The sequence below is a fragment of the Bos grunniens genome, chromosome X, assembly GCF_055505025.1.
Source record: "Bos grunniens cultivar Pamir isolate PY7600 chromosome X, Bosgru_T2T1.0, whole genome shotgun sequence".
Classification (NCBI taxonomy): domain Eukaryota; kingdom Metazoa; phylum Chordata; class Mammalia; order Artiodactyla; family Bovidae; genus Bos; species Bos grunniens.
The window spans coordinates 23,284,951-23,305,769 of NC_141194.1; the positions used below are offsets into that span (position 1 = coordinate 23,284,951).

Below are 20,819 nucleotides of genomic sequence, written 5' to 3' on the forward strand. Positions count from 1 at the left end.
GGAGAGGCAGTGTGGAAGTAAAATGAAAGGATCTTCATTCTTGGAAAACATCTGCAAAAGACAGGGTGTATTAATCTCTTCTGTTCACAGGTGGATAGGGACCTATGAGCTCAAGTAAGGCACTTTAGTTTACAGTCAAGCAGAGGGGCAGGGTCCTGTGATGCAAGCTATTAAGTATGATTATAACAACAAAAGCAAAAAGGAAAGGCAAGTCAGAGGGACAGTTTCCAACATGGAGTCAGAATTGGCTTCCTTCTTGCAACATTTCTGTTCTGAGATCTTTGGATAGGGTTAAATTCATTAGCCAAATAATACTGGGTTACCAAGTTCATATGGAAGAGTCAAAAAGCTTTATTTCTGACATAATTTTTATGTAAAGAAGACCTGTTTAGTTAGAGCCAACAAATGTCGGAAGAGGGGTGTAGTGAAGTCAAGTATGTAGTCAACATACTTGACTTCCCTGAAGCTGGTGAAAGGGAGCAGAATAGCACCCACGAATATGTTTCTTTGGCATAAGGATTATTTTGCACTGATATGTTTTAAGCAGCTCTAGACAGGAAAAGCTCTGAAAGTGATAGTAGGAGTAACCCTTTTGTAAGAAACATTTACATCAATTAGGGAAATCTCCATTTGTAAAGGTATCTGTCTTACTGCTCCAGGAAGAGAAGGATGACTCTAAATCCCTAGAAACTCTTATCAATGGAGAAAAGGATAACTTAAATCTGCATAACAACCACACCCCTATTTGCTGGGCTTTGCCTGAAAACTGTGCATAACTGGCCAACATCTTTCTTTTGCTTTTAACTGTAGATGGTATTTAAAGTGGCAGCTTGGGTCATATCTGGGAGTTATTGTGTCTCTGGGTCTCTTCCATGTGTACAGGAGGTATACATGTTATTAAACTTGTTTGTTTTTCTCCCATTAATCCATTTTTGTTTATTACAGCAGGGGCCTCAGCCAGGAGCCTAGAAGAGTAGAAGGAAAATTATGTTTCCTCCCTGACACTGGGAACCTTGGGATTGTTTTGTCTTTCCCTTGGGATATTTCAAAGTCTCAACTTGAGGAAATGGCTTCTAAACTGAAAAAGAATACAATGTCAGAGTTTCTCTCCCTCTGTGCTTTCTTATTGTAAAGGTTAGGGAAATGCTGTAGAGGATAAAGGGGAGCTGGGGTAAATCTAAAAATAATAAATGGACAGTACTCGGTAGCGGGTGCTTCTCGGATGGCTCAGCAGTAAAGAATCCACTTGCCAATGCAGGAAATGCTGGAGACATGGGTTCGACCCTGGGTGAGTAAGATGCCCTGGAGGAGGAAATGGCAACCCACTCCAGTATTCTTGCCTGGAAAATTCCACGGACAGAGGAGCTTGGCAGGCTACAGTTCATGAAGTTGCAAAGAGTCAGACATGACTGAGCATGGACACACACACAAGTAGAGGGTAAATCTATTGTATTGGAGAGCATAAGGAGGAACCACAAAGAAAGAAGGCAGTGGTTTAAGAAGCCATTGGAGCATGAAGAAAAGGTCAGATTTGCGGCCAGGTCATTCTCCCTCACCCGTGTGAATGGCTAGCTGTCACTGGGGAGGCTGGAATTCCTTTTTCTCTTTAGATGAATAGCGGTTGACTAATGATGAAAGAATTGACTGGATAGGTGTGCTTTGAAGCCAGTTCCAGGATGTTAGGTGCAAGAGTCAACAACAAAAGAAAATGAAAACTACTGGAATTGCAAGCAATAGAATAGATTAAACACATGCTTTTCTATGATAATGTATAATAGGGCACCTCAAAGTGAGTAGATGAAGGTCAGGAATTAGATTTAATCAACTCACCTGTTAGAACAAGGCAAAAAGGTAGAAATGACAGAGAAGGGGGGTGCTCATGTGAACTGATGACCTCTTGAGAAAAATGTAATTTTTCTGATCCAGCAAAGTGATTACAATATATTCAAAAGGCACAGGAGAAGACCTAATGGATAACCATGGAGGGTTAAAAATTAACTGTGGTGACCCAAGGACAAAAAACCAGGTAAAACCAAAGAGGGTCTTGGAATGCAGGAATGGAAAAACCAGGCCTTTATCATCCTTCTCTCCCCTATGTTGTAACTATTAATGAATTTCAGGTTCTCCTGAGCAGTAGAACCTGTCTCCCCTCCTACTCCATAGGGAGAAGGTATTTGCCTTACTCTTCCCTCCCCCTAGTATATGCACCTCATCCAATCAGCAAATAACCACAAGACCCCTATTGCGCTCCTTGTACCCTGGGTATAAAAGTGGACTAAGGACCCCTGTTCAACGTCGGTTCTCCTTTGAGCTGGCCCACTGTTCTAACAGCGTCTCCCACTCTAATAAACTTTGTTCTTCTCTCAATCTGCCTCATGTCTGGAAATTCTTCTGAGTGTGTTTGAGTGTCTCCTGTGGAGGTACGAGTGAGCAGTGGCCTGCCACAGGGTCAGGGACTCTGGGTGCAGCAGACCTGGGTATGGCATAAGCCCTCTTAGAGGAGGTCATCATTAACCCCACTATTGAGCCACCAGAACTTACACAGGACTGGGGAAACAGACTCCTGGAGGGCACAAACAAAATCTTATGCACACCAGGATCCAGAAGACCCAGGAGACCTGCACCCAGACCATGACATTAACCAACTAGTGGTCTTTCTTGTCAAAAAACAATTGCATTGGACAAGTTAAACAGGCAAAGAAGATCTTACCCAATGCCATGGAAACTGGGTCAAGACTAGCACAACAGGGGAGACAGATTGAATTCAATTGCCCTGAAACAAAATGCAGGAGATTTTTAAGTGCTGGAGTGAGCTACTAGTTTAGTACTGGAGGACATTAGGGAGAGGTTGTTCAACATGATTACTCCACCTATGAAGTTAGGTTCTTACCCTCCCAACAGAGATTATTTCAAAGAGATGACTCCCATGTCCTTGAGAAAGATATTGTGAGTTGGAAAATTGGAAAGAAGAGATATCTCTAAAGGAGAAGAGAAAGAATTTATAATTGCAAATTTTCTAAAGTTAATGCTCTAAGAACAGAAAAATCAGGGGCCTATAGGTATGAAGAAGCCTGTCTAAAGTTAAGCTGAGGGGAAAATTAAGGCAATATTGGTCACTCTAAAAAGAATTCAGCACATATTCTTTACAGAGTTGTAATACTCTACAAATAAGATTCATTTCAATGCTTTATAATATGTAACATATAAAGACAGTATGTTACAAAAAGGTAACATAATAATTCAAATGCTAACTCCTAATTTTAACACAAAAAAGATTGTAAAAATAGAAAGTGAAAGTATAACAACTAAACTTACAACTATTGCCCAAAACAACTCAAACCGGTCATAGACAATTTATTCTAGGATGGAAAAATTAGTTTTGAAAAGAGAAAATTGTGAAGTAATATAAAATTGAATAATAAAAGAAAAGAAATAACTGTGGAGACACATAGCAGTAAAAATAAAAAGATAACACTACCAATACTCATATATTTGTCAAGCTATATTATTTATGAAAAAATATATGCAAAATGCCAAAACTATTTGAAGAAAGCAATTGAATAGACTAATAAATATGATATAATTTTTTTTTGCCACACCACACCCACAATATGTGGTATCCTAGTTCCCTGACCAGGGATTGAACCTGTGCCCCCTGAAGTGGAAGTTCAGAGTTCTAGTCACTGGACTGCAAGGCAAGTACCCAAATATTGTACAATTTTTAAACTTTTGGTTGAAATATATAGTATAATACATAGGCGTACAAAAACCTTAAGTGGATAGTCAATTTATACAAAGGAAGAACCACATAGATCAAGAAATACATGTTATCAGCATCCCAGATGCCTCCATCATGGCCCTTCCCACTGAAAAACACCCATCTTCTGAAGAAATTACTCTCCTGACTGATCACTATAGAGTACTTCTGACTATTCTTGACTTAATATAGAAAATAAACCATATTTTATATTTATACATATGGCTTTTTCATACTGTTCATGGGGTTCTCAAGGCAAGAATACTGAAGTGGTTTGCCATTCCCTTCTCCCGTGGACCACGTTTTTTCAGAACCCTCCACGATGACTCATCAGTCTTGGGTATCCTTATACGGCATGGCTCATAGTTTCATTGAGTTAGACAAGGCTGTGGTTCATGTGATCAGTTTGATTAATTTTCTGTGTTTGTAGTTTTCATTCTGTCTGCCCTCTGATGGCCAAGAGGCATATGGAAGCTTCCTGATGGAAGAGATTGACTGAGGGGGAAACTGGGTCTTGTTCTGATAGGCAGGGCCATGCTCAGTCAATTTTTAATCCAATTATCTGATGGGGCTGTGTTCCCTCCCTGTTGTTTGACCTGAGGCCAAACTATGGTGGTGGTAATGAAGATAATGGCAACTTCAAAACACGACCACCAACCAAAGCCTCCGCCAGAGAATCCTGGGCACTCGTGGGCAAGTCTGGGTCAGTCTCTTGTGATATCACTGCTCCTTTCTCCTGGGTCCTAGTATGCATAAGATTCTGTTTGTGCCCTCCACGAGTCTGTTTCCTCAGTCCTGTGTAATTTCTGGTGGCTCTATAGCAGGGTTAATGGTGACCTCCTCTAAGAGGGCTTATGCCATACCCAAGTCTGCTGCACCCAGAGCCTGTGACCCTGTGGCAGGCCACTGCTGACCTGTACCTCCGCAGGAGACAAACACTCAAAAGCAGATCGGGCTCAGTCTCCGGGGTGCACACAATGTTTTATTTGAGCCATCCGAGTGTCTCTGGCAGGTATTGGGTTTGATTCTAACATGAGTTTGCCCCTCCTGCCATCTTGTTGGGGCTTCTTCTTTGCTCTTGGATGTGGGGTATCTTTTTTTGGTGGGATCAAACATTCTCCTGTTAATGGTTGTTCAGCAGCTAGTAATAATTTTGGAGTTCTTGCAGGAGAAGATGAGCGTACATCCTTCTACTCCACCATCTTTCGTCTGGTAGCTGTAAGTGTCCAGAAGTCTCCAGCGGAGGTGTGGGTCAGCACTATCACTATGAACAAAGCTAGTGGAAGTGATGGAATTACAGTTGAGCTATTTCAAGACCTAAAAGATGATGTCAAGGCTGTATATTGTCACTGTGCTTATTTAACTTATATGCAAAGAACATCATGTGAAATGCCAGGCTGGGTGAAGCACAAGCTGGAGTCAAGATTGCTGGGAGAAATATCAGTAACCTCAGATATGCAGATGACACCAACCTTATGGCAGAAAGCGAAGAAGAACTTAAGAGCCTCTTGATGAAAGTGAAAGAGGAAAGAGAAAAAATTGGCTTAAAACTCAACATTCAGAAAACTAAGATCATGGCATCTGGTCCCATCACTTCATGGCAAATAGATGGGGAAACAATAGAAACAGTGGGAGACTTTATATTTTGGGGCTCCAAAATCACTGCAGATGTTGACTGCAGCCATGAAATTAAAAGATACTTGCTCCTTGGAAGGAAATCTATGACCAACCCAGACGGCATGTTAAAAAGCAGAGACATTACTTTGCCAGCAAAGGTCCGTCTAGTCAAAGCTCTGGTTTTTCCAGTGGTCATGTATGGATGTGAGAGTTGGACTATAAAGAAAGCTGAGTGCCAATGAATTGATTCTTTTGAACTGTGGTGTTGGAGAAGACTCTTGAGAGTCCCTTGGACAACAAGGAGATCCAACCAATCCATTCTAAAGGAAATGAGTCCTGAATAGTCATTGGAAGGACTGATGTTGAAGCTGAAACTCCAATATTTTGGCCACCTGATGTGAAGAACTGACTCATTGGAAAAGACCCTGATGTTGGGAAAGATTGAGGGCAGGAGGAGAAGGGGATGACAGAGGATGAGATGGTTGGATGGCATCACTGATTGGATAGACATGAATTTGAGTAAGCGCCAGGAGCTGGTGATGGACAGGGAAACCTGGCATGCTATAGTCCATGGGGTTGCAAAGTGTTGGACATGACTGAGTGACTGATCTGAACTGAACATGGCTATTCCCATTCAATATTATATTTTTGGCATTCATTCAAGTTACAGAAGCAGTCCACTGGAGAGGAGAATAGCAAACCACTTCAGTATCCTTGCCTTGAGAATCCCATGAACAGTATGAAAAGACAAAAATATATGATACCAGGAGATAAGCCCCCCAGGTCAGTAGGTGTCTAATATGCTATTGGGGAAGAGCCCAGAAATAGCTCCAGAAAAAACGAAGAGATTGGGCCAAAGTCAAAACAATGCTCAGTTGTGGATGTGTCTGGTGGTAAAAGTAAAGTCCAATGCTGTAAAGAACAGTACTACATAGGAACCTTGAATGTTAGGTCTATGAATCAATGGAAATTGGTCAAGCGGGAGATGGCAAGAGTGATCATCAATATTTTAGAAATCAGACAACTAACATGGATGGGAATGGCCAAATTTAATTGAAATTACCATTGTATTTGTGAGCAAAAATCTATTAGAAGAAATCAAGTAGCCTCATAGTAAAAAAAAAAAGTATGAACTGCAGTACTTGGGTGCAGTGTTAACAAGGACAGAATATCTTGGTTCATTGCCAAGGTGAAACATTCAGCATTAGAGTAATCCAAGTCTATGCTCCAACCACTGATGCCAAAGAAGCTAAAGTCCAATGGAGCTATGAAGATGTACATCACCTTCTAGAACTAACATTCCCCCCAAATATCTTTTCCATTATAGGGGACTAGAATGGAAAAGTAGGAAGTAAAGGAATAACTTGCAGCTGAAGATGGAGAAGCTCTACACAGTCTGCAAAAACAAGACCTGCTGGAGCTTACTCTGGCTCAGATCATAAGCTCCTTACTACAAAATACAGACTTAAATTGAAGAAAGTAGAGAAAATCACTAGGCCGTTCAGATATGACCTAAATCAAGTTCCTTAGGATTATACAGTGTAGGTGAGGAATAGTTTCAAGGGATATGATCTGGTAGAAAGACTGCCTGAAACACTAAAGATGGAGGTTCAGGACAAGGTACAGGAGGTGGTAACCAAAACCATCCACAAGAAAAAGAAATGAAAAAGGATAAATGGTTGTCTGAGGAGGCCTTACAAATAACTGAGATAGAAGGGAAGCAAAAGGCAAAGAAAAAAATGAAAGATATACCAATCTGAATCCAGATTTCCAAAGAACAGCAAGGAGAAATAAAAAAGCATTCTTCAGTGAACAATGCAAAGAAATAGAGGGAAAAAATAGAATGGGAAAGACTAGAGTTCTGTTCAAGAAAATTAGAGATACCAAGGGAACATTTCATGCAAAGATGGGCACAATAAAGGACAGAACCTATAGGGACAGAAGAGAAGCAAAGGATTTTAAGAAGAGGTGGCAAGGATATACAGAAGAACTGTTCAACAAAGGTCTTAATGACCCAGATAACAGTGATGTTGTGATCACTGCCTTAGAGCCAGGCATCCAGGAGTTCGAAGTGAAGGGGTCCTTAGGAAGCATTCCTAGGAACAAAGCTAGTGGAGGTGATGGAATTCCAGCTGAGCTATTTCAAACCCTAAATGATGATGCTGTTACAGTACTTCATTCAATATGCCAGCAAATTTGGACCACCCAGCAGAGGACACAGGACTGAAAAAGGTCAGTTTTCATTCCATCCCAAAGAAGTACAATGCCAAAGAATATTCAAACTATCATACAATTGCCTGGGAAAATTTGACCCTGGGAAGGAGACTCATAGACTCAGCTCAGCACAGTGTTGTCACAGGATCTGCTAAGATTCAAGGAAAGGTCCACATGCCAATCCTGCAGAAGCTCCCATGGAACACTGCCCACCCTGGCGCTGCCTCTGCTGTCTGCCTGGAACACAGAAGCTCATAACAGGAAGTGAGTGCCTCCTATACACACTGCGGGTGAGATGCCATCTTCAAGAGCTGCTGTGATCTTTGAGAACTGCAATGTAGGGTGCCCAGAGGGAGGAGACCCAGGTCTCACCAGATGTCAAACTGTGAGGTGATGTGAGTTACAAGTGCGAGGACAGAAGTCTGGCACGACCAAGCCCTTTCCCTCTGAAGACGGGGCCTGACAACCCCCGGCCACCCTACCACTGCTCTCCCCTGGAAGATCCAGGCCTGCATCTTAAGCCCTATGTCCATCCACTTCACTCAGGTGGTCTCCGAGAGGAAGGCTTCGGTTCGGGGCTGGCAGACTCCAGTTCTGCTCAGTAGAGGGAAAGCCCTGGACTCTGTGCAGTGATGGATGGAACCTCGGGGGGACTGAGGGTCTCCACACCCCAGAAAGGCAGCCACGCCTAACTCCCACCCACTGCGACTTGGCTGGGGAACATGTGGATAGCATCCAGACAACTCTAAAGCCTGAGGGGTTCCCTCACTGCATTCTCGGATGCCAGACACTCAGGGAGGAGGGGACCTTGGTCCGAGGGGTTGGTAGCTCGTCAGTACAAGGAGGATGTCAGGGCTCAGGAGGAGCCAGGGTGAGGACCATCCTCCCCAACACACGGGCAAATCAGGATCCTCCCCTGTGGTCAGTGCTTCCTCCCAGCCAAACACAGGGAAGAGAAGCTGCGGTCTGAGTGGGGAGGTTAGAGCTTGGTTGTGATGGTACAGACAAGAGGCAGCAGAAGGGAGGATCCCAGACCCTTTGGTGAGGGACTTATCACTCCTTCCTCCATTCCTCTGTGGTGACAGGGAAGGTGCCAGTGTCTACTTCAGAGTAAGAGAGGGAATAGGGAAAGAAATGCAAAAAAGCAATGGCTGTCTGAGGAGGCCTTACAAGTAGCTGTGAAAAGATGGGAAGTGAAAAGCAAAGGAGAAAAGGAAAGATATACCCATCTGAATGCAGAGTTCCAAAAATTAGCAAGGAGAGATAAGAAAGTCTTCCTCAGCGATCAATGCAAAGTAATAAAGGAAAAGAATAAACGGGCAAGACTAGAGATCTCTTCAAGAAAATTAGAGATATCACGGGAATATTTCATGCAAAGATGGGCTCAATAAAGGACAAAAATGGTAGGTACCTAACAGAAGCAGAAGATATTAAGAAGAGGTGGCAAGAATACACAGAAGTACTGTACAAAAAATATCTTCACGACCAAGATAATCACAATGGTGTGATCACTCACCTAGAACCAGACATCCTGGAATGTGAAGTCAAGGTGGCTTTAGGAAGCATCACTACAAACAAAGCTAGTGGAGGTGATGGAATTCCAGTTGAGCTATTTCAAATCCTCAAAGATGATGCTGTGAAAGTGCTGCACTCAATATGCCAGCAAATATGGAGAACTCAGCAGTGGCCACAGGACTGGAAAAGATCAGTTGTCGTTCCAATCCCAAAGAAAGGCAATGTCAAAGAATGCTCAAACTACCACACAATTGCACCCATCTCACACGCTAGTAAAGTAATGCTTAAAAGTCTCTAAACCAGGCTTCAGCAATACATGAACCGTGAACTTCCAGATGTTCAAGCTGGTTTTAGAAAAGCCAGAGGAAACAGAGATCAAATTGCCAACTTCTGCTGGATCATGGAAAAAGCAAGAGAGTTCCAGAAAAACATCTATTTCTGCTTTATTGACTATGCCAAAGCCTTTGACTGTGTGGATCACAATAAACTGTGGAAAATTCTGAAAGAGATGGGAATACTAGACCACCTGACTTGCCTCTTGAGAAACATGTATGCAGGTCAGGTCAGGAAGCAACAGTTAGAACTGGACATGGAACAACAGACTGGTTCCAAATATGAAAAGGAATACGTCAAGGCTGTATATTGTCACCCTACTCATTTAACTTATACGGAGAGTACATCATGAGAAATGCTGGGCTGGAAGAAGTACAAGCTGGAATCAAATCGCCGGGAGAAATATCTCTTACCTTAGATATGCAGAGGATACCACTCTTATGGCAGAAAATGAAGAAGAACTAAAGAGCCTCTTCATGAAAGTGAAAGAGGAGAGTGAAAAAGTTGGCTTAAAGCTCAACATTCAGAAAACGAAGATCATGGTATCCGGTCCCATCACTTCATGTCAGATAGATGGGGAAACAGCGGAAACATTGGCTGACTTTATTTTTCTGGGCTCCGAAATCACTGCAGATGGTGATTGCAGCCATGAAATTAAAAGACGTTTACTCCCTGGAAGGAAAGTTATGATCAACCTAGAGAGCATATTGAAAACCAGAGATATGACTTAGCCGACAAAGGTCCATCTAGTCAAGGCTATGGTTTTTCCAGTGGTCGTGTATGAGTTGGACAGTGAAGAAAGCTGAGCACCGAATTGATGCTTTTGAACTGTAGTGTTGTAGAAGACTGTTGAGAGTCCCTTGGACTGCAAGGACATCCAACCAGTCCATTCTAAAGGAGATCAGTCCTGGGTGTTCTTTGGAAGGACTGATGCTAAAGTTGAAACTCCAATATTTGGCTACCTGATGCGAAGACTTGACTCATTGGAAAAGACTATGCTGCTGGGAGGGACTGGGGGCATGAGCAGAAAGGGACGACAGAGGACGAGATGGCTGGATGGCATCACCAACTTGATGGACCTGAGCTTCAGTGAACTCCTGGAGTTGGTGATGGACAGGGAGGTCTGACCTGCTGCGATTCATGGAGTCGCAAAGAGTCGGACAGGACTGAGCGACTGAACTGAACTGAACTGATGGTTAACCTTGGTTTCCTCAAGTTATCTGGTCATATCGAAGTCTACCTGTGTCTGTCAAATATGACATTCCAGTTAAAGTCTCTGTAGTGTAATCAATGTTTCCACTTGTGTCCTGCTATAAGAATAGATTCTCACTGAACTTTTGAAAAATAACAATTTTCCTAAGGAAATAAGAACAGTAAGAGTTTCTAATGTCGGGAGTGATACGGTAGGGAGAGAAAAATTAATGTTTCAATTCTAATGACAAAGGTACCATTTATCAAATTGCTGTGTTAAAAAATTTCCTTATATCTAGAAAATGAAAGATTTATAAAAGACAGTACTCTTTCAAAAAAAATCAGGAAAATTAGAATCATACGTTTAATTCATTAAACCTCATGTTCCTAATTCTTTTATTGCCAGAGTCCAGTTTTTGGATTGTTTCTGTCAATCCTCCCTGAAGTTTGTGGCTCATAGGGACAATGATAATTTCAAGAAGCCTGCAAGGTTTTGGTTAAAGCTCGTATAATTTGCTCAGGGAAATGTGTGCCTGGATCACACTTGATAAACCAAGCAGAGAACACATTTTCTCACACTTTCTTTGCCACCGTAAGGGAATCAGCCTTGCAGTAAGGCAAGGCTTCAACTGATCCAGAAAATATAGGAATGACAGGAATATTTTGATGACTCATCTGTTCTGTTCAGTCTCTCGGTCGTGTCTGACTCTTTGCAACCCCATGGACTGCAGCACGCCAGGCTCCCTGTGCATCACCTATTCCCAGAGCTTGCTCAAACTCATGTCCATTGAGTAGGTGATGCCATCCAACCATTTCATCCTCTGCCGTCCCCTTCTCTTCCTGCCTTCAATCTTTGCCAGCATCGGTGTCTTTTCCAATGAGCCAGTTCTTCACCTCATATCGTCAAAGTATTGGAGCTTCAGCTTCTGCATCAGTCCTTCCAATGCACATTCAGGACTGATATCCTTTAGAACTGACTGGTTAGATCTCCTTGCAGTCCAAGGGACTCTCACGAATCTTGCCCAGGAGGAACGAGATGGCAAGAGGAGTTGCTGGACGTGGAATATATCTCTCTCCACGAATACATCAGGAATACAACTTCAGACACAGAAGTGCATGCAGAATACCAGCTGAGAGTGGACCGGAGTACATGACCAGCAAAAAAGAATGTATAGATGCACACAAAACTCAAGGTCAAGCCCTGAGCCTTTAGAGTGGGTGCACTGGCTCCAAGATCCTAGACTACCAGAGAACTAACCCTAGGATATCAAATAGTGAGAACTGACACAAAGGAAACCACTGGAATACAAGACCTGGCATCATCAAACCCCTGATAGCACCCTGTGCAGGATGCCTCATCTAAACCACAAAGAAAACAAAAATACAAACCCGATCATCTGCAGACAGAATTACTACCTTACTCAGCCGTGACCGTCAAAGGAAAAAACAAACAAACAAAAACTCAGCACAAATCTCACCCTATAAGAAGCTTACACAAATCACTGGACCAACCTTAGAGGGCAGAAATAAAAAGGAAGAAAGAATTCAACCTTGAAGCCTGGGAAAAAGAGACCTCAAACACAATAACTATAATAATAATAATAATAATAATAATGATGATGATGGAAAAGGCAGAGAAATACTACAGAAATGAAGGAACAAACCAGAAACACAGAAGTCCAAATAAATGAAGAGGAAACAGGCAAACTACTGGAAATGAATTCATTGCTAAAGGGAAAGCAGTGATACTGATACTTTGGAAACTGTCTGGCAAATTCTTTTAAGCTAAATATAGTCTTATCATATGATCTAGCAAATGAACGTTAAGGTATTTACTCAAAAGAGCCAAAACCTTAAGCCCATCCAAAAACCTTCAATCAAATTTTAAGAGCGAATAAATCATAGCTGCCCAAAACCAAAATCACCAAAGATGATCTTCAGTACATGAGTGTGTAAACAAAATATTGGTAAGCTACATGGAATGCTATTCAGTCCTGGAAGAAAACATTTCAAACCATAAAAAGATACAGAGAAAATTCAATGTATATTGATTAGCAGAAGGAGCCAGTATAAAAAGCCTACATACTGTATGATTCCATCAATGTTACATTCTGGAAAATGCAAATCTTTAGAAAGAGTAAAATGTTCAGTAGTCGTCAGGGGTTCCAAGTGACGTTTTTCAGGGATGAACAGATGGAGCATGGGAGATCCATAGGGCATTCACACTCCTCTGTACGACACCATGTTGGCTGAGTTGATACTATCATGCATCTGTCAAACACTAAAGAACTGTAAAACACAAAAAGTAAAATGTATTGTAAACAATGACAATAGTTAATAATAGCATATTGACATGAGTTGATCAACTGTAAAAAACGAACTTGTATCCGTTGAACCAATACAAGATGATAATAATAGAAGATACCAAGTGGAGGAAGAGAGTGGCTGTATGGGTCCTGTCCATACTATCTGCTGAATTTTCTCCAATCCTAAATCTGTTCTTCTAAAAAAGAAATACAGAGGGGCAGCAAACACATAACACATGAAAAGAGGAGCTACATCGCTCATCATGAAAGAAATGCACATCAAAATTACAATGAGGTGTCGCTTTATACAGGTCAGAATGGCCATCATCAAAATTTGTATAAGCATTAAATGCTGGGGATAGTTCAGAGAAAAGGTGGGAATGGAAATTGATACAGCCACTATGGAGAACACTAGGGAGAATCCTTTAAAACTAGGATTAAAACTACCATATGACCCAGCAATAGAAATACTGGGCATATACACTGAGAAAAGAATAATTGAAAAGACACCTGTATCCAGCGTTCATTGCAGCACTGCTTATAATAGACAAGACGTGGAAGCAAAGCAGACTTCAACTGACCGATGACTGGATAACGAAGTTGTGGTAGCCACATACAATGGAATATTAGGTACAACTCATTTTAAAAATATATATATCTTTTTTCCTTTATCCATAGGAGAAATATCTATTGAAAGTTGTTTTATATTAGATTAAGGAGATGAGGGAGGAGTTTAGTATTTTCAAGTGTTAATTACTTTTCATAAGGTTTATTGGTCTTCAGAATACAAATGTATTAATCATATAAATCACATTGTTTGCTGTTTTAAAGTTTTGAAAGACACGTTGGGTATATGTAAAACACATTCAACATATTGAATATTTTGTTTATCATCTAAACAAGGTAAGATGACACTGGAACAGAATTTTCTCAAAGAGTAGTCAAGCTCCTAGATAGTGCAGGTTAGTAGGGGTCAAGCAAACCAAGTTTAGATCTCTATTTCTTCCTGATTTAAACTAGTAAGTTCTTCATATTATCTATTTCATTTTTATTGAATATTTTTACTTCTAACAGATTCCTTTTCTTCAGAATACTCATTTGGTAATCATATTCCAGTTTTATTTATTGCTGTTTTAGGATTTTTAAAATTACAGTTTTGGTACATGTAAAAGAAATTCATGAACCATCTGTATTGTCTTTATGATCTGGAAGTAGGTAATATGTCGATGAAAGAGAGATTTTCATGGTAATGTGAAATGCGACCACAGAAAATATTGAGATACCAAAAAATAAGCAAATATAAAGGAAAAAGCTTTCAATTTGTAGTTTCCCTTATTTCCTCTAACCATTTTTTCTTGGTAAAATTAAATATACTTTGCCATAATTTAGCTCATTTAAGAATATTTATTTTTTTGTCCCAATGCACTGCATAGTCTCTGCTATCTACTGGATAAAAATAACCTCAGATACGAAGGGGGTATTTTGGAGGTTCATAATAATCATGACTTCCATTAAATTAAAGACCAGTGTTTCTTAATCAGTATGACTCTGCTTTATATGTATACATGAACTCTAGCATTCATGCAGGATAGGATTTAGCAGACTCCATTTATAGATGGATAACTTGCAATTGGATCAAGTTCACAAGACTGATAAAGTGACCATCAGACAGGTCCCCCGATGTGCACTAGTCCAGAGTCCTTCCCTTTCTTTGCAAGGGCAAGAACTAAGGAAATCTCTCTTCACCAGTGACATATTTGGTACCGTGACTAGGACTGCTTTCATGGTGAACTCCAGTGGTCTTGCCCAAACTGCTGGCTGGAGACCCCTGACTTTTCACCCTATCTCTCCCATTAAAATTTGCTTGCTGTCACTCTCTGCTTTGTTCTCTTTCCATGACCCACAGGGCAAGATCTGGGTCAGCTCACTATGTCATGGCTCCCCTCAATTAAGAGCTGCAAGGAGGACACCCAGTCTGTGCATACCCAAAGAACACTTGGGTGGCAGTTGACACTGTCCTTGGGCCTGGTAGACAGAATTCCCAATGGTGAAGTTGCCCACTGAGGCCAAGACTTTTCTCCTCTCAGTCTTTGTCATTTCCTCTATGGTTCTATCCATTTTGAGGTGAGAAGTTTAACTGAGAAGACTGCATGATGCTCAAATTAAGACCGAACAAATAATAAGGGACTTGATTGGGTGAGTTTCTTCTCTGTAAGTCCTTGAGCCCAATTCCCTCTACACGTTCTTAATCCCAGTGTGGTTCTGGGACCAGAACTGCATCAGGGGCCAAAACTGGGGGACTCTGCATCCTTCTCTAGATTTTTGGCATACCTCACCCCACCCCGACCTTACACTGTGGGTGATCCCCTCCCTTCTGGGGGTCTCAAGCAGACTTTACCTATAAAAAGGGCAATGTGTCATGGAACTGCAAGCTGAGCTTAGGAACAGAGAACTGCAAAAACTATTGGCATGAACAACTCTGTCCAAATATCTGCATTAGGAACCTTGACTGACCCTATCATGGTTTCTAGTAGCAACCTAAGGCCACATTCTAGGACAACTCGGCCAGCCCTGAGTTCCTGTATAGAAAATTTCAAGGCTACCAAAGGAATCTGCTCCAGCCAACATCTGACATAAGCCCAGCATCTTCCTTTACTGAGAGTGTCTATTTAAAACAAAGACCAAACAAAAACAAAAACAAAAAACCCTCACGATTACAAGAAAAGTGTGATGGAAGTAAACTAGGAATTGATAACAGAAAGACAGAAGGAAAATTAAAGATTATTTGCAGACTAAACAATAAACATCTAAATAACACATGGGCCAAAGAGAAAATCTAATGAGAAATTTTAAAATATTTTTACAAAATGAAAACAAAATTAGAACTTATCAGAAGGTGTGTGATACAGCAAAATCAGTAAAGAGGTATACACAACATTGAGTGCCTATAACAAAAAAACCTACAATTAATAACTTAAGCTTCTATATTAGTAAACTTGTGAAAGAAAAGAAAAAGCAGAGGAAGAATAAATCACAGTGGAAACCAGTGACACTGAAAAAAGGAAGGTAATGCAGAAAAAAACAAAACCCAAAAAAGTTTCTTTAAAGATACAAAATAAAAAGAAGATAAAATTCTCCCCAGTTTAAACAAGAAAAAAGAGAGAAAATACAAATTAAATTACAAATAATAGAAATAAAGGAGGGGCCATTACTACTGATTCCATGGACATTAAAATGATAATGCTCCTGCTGCTGCTGCTTATGCTGCTGCTAAGTCGCTTCAGTCGTGTCCGACTCTGTGAGACCCCATAGACGGCAGCCCACCAGGCTCCCCCGTCCCTGGGATTCTCGAGGCAAGAACACTGGAGTGGGTTGCCATTTCCTTCTCCAATGCATGAAAGTGAAAAGTGAAAGTGAAGTCACTCAGTTGTGTCTGACCCTCAACGACCCCATGGACTGCAACCTACCAGGCTCCTCCGTCCATGGGATTTTCCAGGCAGGAGTACTCGAGTGGGGTGCCATCACCTTCTCCAAAAGGATAATGAGTGAATATTATAAACAATTCTTTGCCTATAAAACAGAAAGTTTCAACTGAGAAATTGCTTGAAGGTATAACATAGCACCACTTTCACAAAGAAAATATATACTCTGAATAGGTCTGTATCTATTCAAGAAATTTAATCTATAACTAATAAGCTTCCAATAAAGACAGTAAGAGACCCAGATGTTTCCACTGATGAATTCTAACAAAAATTTAAGGAAGAAGTGATAACAACTCTCTACAATCTCTCCCAGAAAATAGAAGCAAAAGGAACAACACCTCCTAATTCCTTTTCTGTCAGGTGAGTATTACACTTGAATATCAAAATCAGATGAAGAAATGAAGAGAAAAAAATTGAACACAAATACTTCTCATGAACATAGAGGAAAAATCCCCAACAAAATATAAGAAAAGAAACCTAACAATCCATAGAAGAAATTACATACTATAACTCAGTAGGATGCATTTCAGATGTGCAACATTTGAAAATCAATAATTACAAATCATAATAACAATAGTCTAAGGAACATAATCACAAGATGAGATCAACAGATGAAGGAAAAAAATCATCTTATAAAATCCAACATCCATTCATCATAAAAATTCTCAGTAAACTAGACACAGACAGGTATTTGCTCAGCTTCATATACAACATCTGAAAAGAAATAGAGGTAAAACATCATACTTTATAGTGAGAAGACAGATGCTGTCACACTAAGGTGAGGATATCCCTTCTCACCATGCCTATTCATGGTGAAAGTTACTGAAAGTCCTAGCCAATGCAATGAGATAAGAAAAGGAAGCAAAAGATACAGATATTTGGAAGGAAAAATTGGAAGCATAAACATCAACAACAAGAAAACTCCTGGCAATAATAAGCCAGGAGTGTATGTTAATAAGGTTAATATATTATCAATATATAACTATTATATAATTAATATATTAATAAGGTTAATACATAAAGGTCAATTCTTTTCCAATAAAGAGATGGAACTTGCAATTAAAAACTTAACACCATTTACATTAGCACCAAAATATATTAGAAATAATTCTTTAAAAACTATGTATAAGATTTACATGAGAAAAACTCATAAACTGCACTGAAAAAAATTAAAGAAGATCTAAATAAATAGACATGCCACGTTCATAGATAGGGAGATGCTATATTGTTGAGATGTCACTTATTTCAAACTTAACCTAGATACTTAATGCAATTCTGTTCAAAATTCCAGCAAATTAGCTTGTAGATAGCAGCCAACAATTTAAATTTTATGTCAAAAATGAAATGATCCATAATACCCACTGAAGTCAATATTAAAGATCAAAGTTAGAGAACTGATATTACAGGATTTCAGAACTTACTTTAAAGCTACAATACTCAAGACTGTATGCTATTAACAGAATAATAGACAGATCAATGGCAAAGAACAGAAAATCTAGAAACAGACACCCCAAACACTCAACCGACCTTTAACAAAGGCACAAAGGCAATTCAATGGAAAAGGACAGTCTTTTAAATTTACAGTCCTGGGATAACTAGACATCCATATCTAAGAAAAATGAATCCACATACAAACTCTAAACCTTTTAAAATAATTAACTCAAAGGGAATCACAGACCTAAATGAAAAATTCACAATTTAAAAAAAATGGCAGGGACATCCCTGGCAGTCCAGTGTTTAAGAATCAACACTTCCACTGCTGGGGGAAGAGGTTTGATCGCTGGGCAGGGACTAGGATTCCACATGCCATATGCAATAGGCAAAAAAATCTAGAAGATAACATGGGGCCAAAACTTGAGTTTGGTAATGAGATTTTAGGCACACACCAAAAGCACAGTCCATGAAAGAAAATAATAAGCTGAACCTTGTTAATATTAAAAACTTCTATCTGTAAAATATACTAATAAGAGAATGAAAAAGAAAGGTCACGAAAGGGTAGTTATAAATCTATTTGCAGGGAAAGAATGGAGACACAGACGTAGAGAATGGGCATGTGGACACATTGGGGGAAGCAGACAGTGAGACGAATTGAGAGAGTGGCGTGGACAAATATGCACTACGATGTGGACAACAGGCATGAGGGGGAAGCTGCTGGGTGACACAAGGAATCAGCTCTGTGATGACCTAGAGGGGTGAGGTGGGAGGGAGGTTCATGAGGGAGGGGATATATGTATACTTACAGCTGCTTTATACAAGAGAACTTGACACACCATTTAATTTTCTTCTAATTAAAAAATCTATGAATTTAAAAACTAGAAAAAAATCTGGAGAAGTACATATAGCCACTAGAATTATATACAATGCCAAATGAATGAAAGCCAGAAGTAATGAAAAGCAAAAGATCACAGTAACAATTTGATTCTCGAATTACAAATCTTAGAAAACAGGACAGAAAATATTCAAACATGTAAGAGACTTCAGAAATCTGGAATAAAAAAGATCACGACAGTAAAATCATCCAGTTGGTCTGGAAGAATCAACAATTACTTACACCAAGTAACAGAAAATACACCATAAACAGAAGCAACCATAGAAAAAATTTACCTACAAAGAAACTTTAGAAAAATGTATGTAGTCTTCATGGAAGCAACAAGAAGAAATTTTCTGAAAGCCTTAGGAAAAAGAAGGCTCAAACAGAATAGTATGTTATGTACAGTCATGAAGGACAAACATTGTAAGACTGTCAATTTTCTGTAACTCTTTTACAGATTTAGTACCACATTCAGAATAGCTGAGAACACAGTGAAACCCGGTCTGCTGCTTTTTGTACCCAGAAGTAACCACAGAAATCTTATAGAAGGAAAAAGAAAACTATTAACAAAAGTGAAAACATAAAATTAAATAATCCCTGATGGACAGCAAGTATCCACTGAACTTGACCCTATGTGTAAAATTAAATAATCCCTGATGGACAGTAAGTCTCCACGATCTTGACCCTATGTATGCCCAGGTCGGGGAGTACTTAAGAGACTGGCACAGATGTCCAGGCTGCAAGGGAAGCAGACAACAGGATCAGCTGCAAAAGGCTTTAAACTTGAGCCCTGGATTCTTCCACTCTGCCCTGGGATCAGGAATCTCCACTGCTTCACTGAAGGAATCTAGGGCAGCATCTCAGAGGCCCCATGCCAGGACTATGGGGCACCAAAGTTTGGCTTGGATGTGGCAGTACGGCCCAGATCATGAAATAAGCAGCACAAAGTTTGTTGTGTGCATGCTTAGTCACTCAGTTGTGTCTGACTCTTAGCAACCCCATGGACTGTAGCCCACCAGGCTCCTCTGTCCAAGGGGAAACTCCAGGCAAGAATACTAGAGTGGGTTGCCATGACCTCCTTCAGGGGGTCTTCCCAACCCACAGATTGAACCCAGGTCTCCCACACCACAGGCAGATTCTGTAGTGTCTGAGCCACCAGGGAATGCCAGTGGATGAGAACTGGTCCTTTTAAATGATCACCTTAATAGATTATCATGCAGGGACTAAAAGAGAAAAGTTAGTATCACAGTAATTGTACAAAACGACAGAACATCATCTCAGAACTTTTGAGCAATGACCCTGCAGTCGACTGAGAGCCCACAGTGAGAACTGTCAGGCTATGGAGGCCCTTCACTTGCTCTTCTGGAATTGTATGAGCATGGTTGGGGACCGGGATGGACTTATAACAGAAAGGGAAGGATTTCCAGGCCTTGTCAGCAGTCAATATGAATGAAGTTTCTGAGTGAGATGTGAGGGGTTCCACACCACAGAAGACAGTCTCTCATCCTTCCCTCTCAGATCATCTTACCTGTAGCAGCCATTTCCAGGAAGCCTCGGGTAGAAATGGCGAGATGAGACATATGTGCACTTCATACCAGGAGACTCGGGGGTTCACATCTTCGATATGAGGCCTTGGCCTCAGGTCAGCAGATGGGACGTAGCCCAGCATCTACAGAGGTTAAGGGAAGGCATGGAGAATGACAGAGCTTCGCTTACTACAGAAGAGGGAGCCCAAGAGAGCCTTCGGTGTTGGTCTCATGGGCTCGAGGAAGGCTGTTAGGCTTGGGCTCCCCAATTCTTCCCGCTGGGGGTGCTGACACAACTGAGAGGCATGGAGTGAGCCAGCTGATAGTTCAGGACAGGGACATCCCAGGACCCCATAAGAGTCAAGGGAAAGTCCATTTGTCAATCCTGTGAGAAGCTCCCTCGGAACCCCGCCTGTCCAGGTCCTGCCCCTGCTGTCCTCCTGGAGCCCAGATGCACATGACAGGAAGTGACGTCCTCCTAAGCACGCTGGGGGAGCAACGCCATCGTTGACAGTGCCGTTATCTCTGAGACTGCTGTTGACGGTGGCCAGAGGGAACAGTCCCAAG

The 20,819-nt window shown here is 40.8% G+C and overlaps 1 long non-coding RNA gene across 1 annotated transcript; it reads right to left on the reverse strand.

Moving 5' to 3' along the window:
- Nucleotides 1–12,652: 12,652 nt before the first annotated feature.
- On the reverse strand, nt 12,653–20,395 carry LOC147339977 (uncharacterized). The gene is made up of 3 exons (XR_015158539.1): nt 20,255–20,395; nt 16,401–16,503; nt 12,653–12,916 (listed from the first exon to the last, which is right to left on the reverse strand). It is a non-coding gene; the product is annotated as an uncharacterized LOC147339977 (long non-coding RNA).
- Nucleotides 20,396–20,819: the final 424 nt, after the last annotated feature.